The following is a 5,566-nucleotide window of genomic DNA, read 5'->3' on the forward strand; positions in this document are numbered from 1 at the left end:
ATATAACCCTGGTGTCAGCAAGTTTTGAATCCTTTGAGTTCAGTTGGAAATGAAATTTTGGTAAAAGTGGTTCTATTTGACAACTATTTTTTGTGAAATATTTTTTGAAAAACATCTGTGCACAAAATATATATATATATATTTAAATTTTTACAAATTTGGTTTAATTGGTACTTTAATACCAAGAGAACAGACAGCATTTTCATGATTTAGTGCTTATACTTAGGGCTAAACAAGTTTGTTTTTTTTTTTTAAAAACTAAACATTGGAGCGCATTAGTTCAGATAGTCAGAGTGATAGTGTGCAACCATTTACAAGTTGCGCTCATCATGAGCACCAAAGCTTACCGTTAAAAAGCAGCCTATGATTAAATCTGATTTTTACTTTGGTGGAATTTTAGTTTTTTGACTGTTTTGTAAACTCTTCAGAAGACTGACAGTGGAGGTAAATCTAAATGCTGTTGAATAAAGCAAATATTTCCTTTTAATAGGGCAACTTGGTGATTTCTAGTGCATTTTAGAAGCTAAAAACTAAAATAAAATATAATTTATACTTGAAATGGAGTTTGCTTGAAGTGTTCTGAAATGTGAGTATAGAGATTCTTTTATAGCATGTTCAATGAAACAATTTTCATAACATCATGTCAATTTAAACTTTATGTCACTAAATTTCTGTTGTCTATATTATGAGATTACCATGACATATAAAGCATTTTTCTCCTTTGTTCTTTTTTACTTACTAAACTTGACAGAACTTTCTGTATAAGCAGTGTTTTCGATTTGTATTTGTGTTTTTCACAGGTTGCACTGGGATCTGAAGGACAGGTGTGGGCCTTTCACCTAGATTAGATGTGCTTACATAGTTGGAATTAAGTAGTTGTTTTCAAACCTTTGTTTGGAGTAATACTCACTCTTCATTCTTTGTTTCTATTTTAAGAGCTGTTACGAACTTTTCAGGGTGATCATAAAAAAAGTAGATCTCCGTTTTCCCCTGTCTTTCTATTCCCCCTTTTTAAATGGCAGGCTTTTCATTAAATTCGAAAACATACAAACTCTACGACCTTAGAATAATTGCATAAGATCATAAAATAAACATAAATCTGTAGGGGGGAGAGAAAAAAGAAGTGTCAGAACACTACCCTTGGCACGTTTTCACCAGCATTGGTATCCTCTGAAAAATGAGTGGTTTATTCTTTTGAATATTTTAATAATTTTTTTCCTCAGTTTTTAAGCAAGTGTTAGTCCTCTTCTTTAAATATGGTTTATGAAATATTCAATAATTAAGTATTGATTGCTGAGCTATTAGGTTTCGCTTGTCTATTTGGCATAATATAAGTACCATGTTGGGCAGAATCATCAGCTAAACTACTTGAATTTGAACAGTTTTTCTCAAGCAACAGGTTTATGGTGAAGAGTTGGACAGGGTTACAATGTGGTAGGAAAATTTCTGAAGAATATTAAATGTGTATTAGAAAAAGATCAAACCTTCAATAATAAATATGTTGGCTTGTATACAGTTGCATAGTTGAGAATGTTTCTTCTCTAAATACTAGAATATCGTCTTTTGGAAGATCACATGAAGGCAGTGTGTCAGAAGGGAGCTTAAAAAAAAAAAGCCCAAACCATTCACCCAACAGTAGAATAAACAAAGTTGCTGATGTGAAGCCTCTCATTCATTTCTTCATGTTGGTATCATTGCCTCTTTGCAGGAGGGCAGCCTTAATTTTTGTTACTGTTCAGCAGAGGCCATCAGATGAAAAGGGGAAGTTCACAACAAACAAAAGGAGGTGGTGCTTAATGCTGCCTGTGAGTAAGCTGTGGAGCCTTTTGCCGTGCGATCTTTTGGATGCTAAAAGCTGAAAAGCAAAAAACATTTCAGAAAGTTCATGGAAGAAAGGATACATGACATACATGTACGTATACATGTTAATGACAAAGACTCTGCTTCATGTGATTCCTGGACTGGAGACGAGATGAATATGCCAGGCACCTAGTGCTGTATGCTTGCCCTGTTCTCTTCCAAGATGGCTGCTGGTGGCCACTTTCAGAGACAGGACACTGATTTGAATGGATCTTTGGTTTGATATATGAGTAATTCCTATGTTAGTGCCCCGTTGCTTGAAAGAACTATGTTACTTTTCAGTCCTTAGTCCAACATGAATCAAGTACCTCTTCTTGCTTGGTTTTGTTTGCAAGCAGAAATGAACAACCGTTTCAGACCTCTCTCATTTGGTTAACTTTTGCCAAATTCTTGAAGCCTACCTTGTAAAGCTGCTCCTCTGTGGAGCTCTGTAAAATAGAGATTTACCTACTAGTATGTGTTCCTTGTCTTTGTAAAGTCTTTCAAATCCTATATATACAAAATTAGAAATTTAAAATCATGGAACCCTTTTGTGCTTAACCTGTGTCTCCCTGTTTTTCTGCGGAACAGGATAAAATCCAGTCTCATAAGAATATTGCGGAAGGAAATTGTTGTTTCTGAATTACATGGATACAAAACCAATGACTGTTCTATAGAATATATATGCAGACAGTAATTTTATTTGGAGCACAGTCTGAGGAGTGTCAAGGGATATTATATTAAATACAATGAAAATAAAAAGTTCTATTGTATGGCAACCTATTCAGTGAGCACTACTTCCATTCTGTCTCTTAAAATAAATAGGGTATTCATGTAACTAAATAGTATCATAACTTATTTACATAGAGGCACTAAATTGAAGCTGGGGAAGCATTCTGGTGTTTCTGAACTTCTGTGCACAGTACTCTTCAATTTTAATGTTCTTTCCGTCCAGTGTATGCCCAGGTGGAGGCTTCTGGTCTATGTGAAAGCCTGTACATAGGTTCAGTTCTCACTGTTTACTTGTGGGGTTGTAGGTTTTTTTCAGACATGCTCTTAGGGAGCCTGCCTCTCAAGAATAGAAATGTGAAAGCAGAGTTGTCATAGAGCTTAAGATTTTTACTTTGAAAGTTAGAGTACTTGTGTTTCCTGTAGGTTTTAGCTGAGAAATTTGACAATCTTGGGCTTAATTTATAAAAAAATAGTAGTTTCGCTTTCACAAAATTTTCTTACTTCTAAGATTCTCCAGAGTATACTCAAAGTAATATTTATATGTTAATGAAATACAGATTTATATAGTGGTGCCAGTGGATTCAATCCTAAGTTGCTCATCAGCTTTAGAAATTTCCTTCTCTTGTTGTGGGAGGATTATAGGGAGCACTGGCATTTAGTCTTTCTGCCATTACAGGTCTTAGCCACTGTATATCTACAGTAGAGGGAACTAGTGTCCTCTGAGTACAGACCTTACTGCAGAAAAGCAATAAAGCACGTGCGTGCAAGTCCTGTTCAAAGTCCACCTCCTGCTGCAGCTTATTCAGAGAAGAGGATAGCGAAGACAGACACAACACTGTCAGAAACATTAATGAAACCTACGCTTGGCCTGCCTGTTCTCCAGGTGTCTTGCTCCGTCTCTGCCATATGACCAGACACATGACAGACAAGTCATGTCAAAGGTCTGCAAACTGTTGGGAGGGATGGCACCCAGAAGTAATTTTATGTCACCTCCTAAGCACTTCGTCTTCTCTGCAGATCTGTCCTTTAGGAAGGCGCAAAGCAGGAGGATTCTGTGGGCTGGGTGTATTGGCCTAGTGAACAGGACTTAAGCGGGTGGTTGTTTCTAAGTTTAGGACTCAGTTTTGCTCTGAGAGAAAGTGGAGTTTGGCATTTCTGTACAGGGAAGTTGACTGAATAGTTATTGTAGAAAAGCTTCTGAAGTAGCCATTCTTAATAATATAATTCCTCCACAATAATACAGTTCCTTCCAGAGGAGGAACTACTGTGGGATATTTATAACGGAGTTGTTTGTTGTACAGTAGCTGCTACAGGTAATTTCCCTTTGTTCCCTGGGTTCTCTCACAAATTTCCTCATTCCAGAGCAAGCTGAATGAAGTCTGTGTACCTTCGTGTTTTGATGCAGTCATTTTAAATGCAGTGCATGAGGACAATAGGCAAAGCAATGTTCAGTAGAGCAGTAGTTCACTTAGAGTTCAGGTTGGCATTTGCTTATTGCTTAAAAGATGATTATTCTAAACTCTAAAATCTCAAGTGCTTGACATTTATTATGCTTAGGCAGAGCTTGGGTAGGTCTAACTTGTCTTAGATGTGGGTTTATTTGAACAGAGTTCTCAAGATACAAGTGTTCGTCTCTATTGCTAATTGCTCACTGTCTGTTTTAGGATGTGCTAATACAGTGCAGAGGTGGTTGGGTATTAAAGCAATGCAGAAATCGGGCTTCTCACTTTTCCAAACTTGTTTCTTAGAGGTACACTCAATGTAATAGCTGAGGTATTATAGTGCTCTTTGGTACTGAGAACTTTTCTGAGCGTGGATTTTGAAAAACAAGGTTGTCCAGAACTCTGCAAAACTATGAACTTTGCAAAAAAAGGTGGATCTTGCGTGAAGGAAGAGGGCTGTACAGTTCCTCAACTAATACAGGATTTTCTTTGAGGAGACATTTGTCTGTTTTCACATTCAGTAATTTGAATAGAGAAAAAAGAGTATAACAGGAAAGTGGATGCCTTCATCTGTGGTGGCAGGGCAGACATTGAAAATAAAAGGATTTGAAGTCTGAACCAGTCATATGCAGTACTAAGAACTACTATACTTGGTCTGTGGTGTAGGCCCACAAGCTGTTGAACTCTTGAGTGTGGAAATGACAATACCCGTTGTGGTGAACGATACAGTTCACACTTTTCTTCTCTGGTCATGTTTTCTGGCAGGTTCTCATTCAGCCGGAAACATATCATATCACTGAGATGGAATACCTCTGCATGTTGCTGAACGACCCAAATAGTAGATAGCAGAGACAGAATAGGGAAAGGGAAGATGGGACAGGAGGGAGAAGAGGTGACAGGAAGCTCAGAATACTTAGAGTCAAAGCAATGATCTTTATGGGGAAAACGTTGAACAATCGGAAGAAAAGTGCTAGCAATGCAAAGAGAATGAAAGAGGATGGGTTGTGCAGAGGAGAAAGTTTCATACTTCAGATTGAGATGATCCCACAGTCCAGGATAAACCCCCAAGGAATATTGCCACTTATTCCAATTTAGTTCTGCGTTATTTCTACCAGTTAAATGCTATTGTGCCATACTTTATGGCTCTTTAATTTATGGATCCGATAAGACATTCTGTCTCTTCTTTGAGCTGAGTTGAACAAAGAGGTGGGAAAATGGGGACAGTGACATTATTAGGAAACAACCAAAGCACTCTGCAGAAGTAGTAATCACTACCTGGAAGCCAGATACAGAGGACTTAGGTACAGAAGGGACTACGTAGTTGTTATAAATTTAAAGGAAATCAATTACCCAGATAGCAGGTTAGTGGTAAGTTCTGAAACATGGGGAATGACTACATTTGAACTTTTTGAAGTATGAAATAGAATGCTGATGTGACTTTCACTGCTTTTACCTGCTTCATCTTGCACAACAGTCAATAGACAGTGCAGTATTTTTAAGGCTGTTGCAAAGGTTGTGCTATCTAGTGGAGAACTCTCTTACCTCTTGGTGTC

Source organism: Charadrius vociferus, unplaced genomic scaffold (assembly GCF_000708025.1).
Source record: "Charadrius vociferus isolate BGI_N301 unplaced genomic scaffold, ASM70802v2 scaffold298, whole genome shotgun sequence".
Taxonomy (NCBI): domain Eukaryota; kingdom Metazoa; phylum Chordata; class Aves; order Charadriiformes; family Charadriidae; genus Charadrius; species Charadrius vociferus.